The sequence below is a fragment of the Penaeus monodon genome, chromosome 20, assembly GCF_015228065.2.
Source record: "Penaeus monodon isolate SGIC_2016 chromosome 20, NSTDA_Pmon_1, whole genome shotgun sequence".
Classification (NCBI taxonomy): Eukaryota; Metazoa; Arthropoda; class Malacostraca; order Decapoda; family Penaeidae; genus Penaeus; species Penaeus monodon.
Genome location: NC_051405.1, coordinates 17,793,946 through 17,794,184, shown reverse-complemented (window position 1 = coordinate 17,794,184; position 239 = coordinate 17,793,946). Strand labels below are relative to the sequence as shown.

Here is a 239-nt window from a genome sequence, read left to right as displayed (position 1 = left end):
GGTGGCCTCCGTCCCCGCGCCTCGTTTTCCCTTCGTCTCCTTGTCAAAGCAACTCAATATGGAAGACGCGAGAAAGACTTCCCAAATCTAATCCTAATCACTAAGTTTTCTTTTGTGTTCTTTGCGATGGGTAAACTTTTTCCCTTATTTTCAGTGATATATATTTTTTTCCTCTCTGTCAACGTGTATTTGCGATGTATTCTCCGTGACATTCTTTTTGTGTTATCCCTTAAAAATGT

At 40.2% G+C, this 239-nt stretch overlaps 1 protein-coding gene across 1 annotated transcript in view; it reads right to left on the bottom strand.

The window, feature by feature from the left end:
- LOC119585924 (glutenin, high molecular weight subunit DY10-like) overlaps positions 1–239 on the bottom strand; it is a 16,493-nt gene that overhangs the window by 12,200 nt on the left and 4,054 nt on the right. The window lies entirely within an intron of this gene.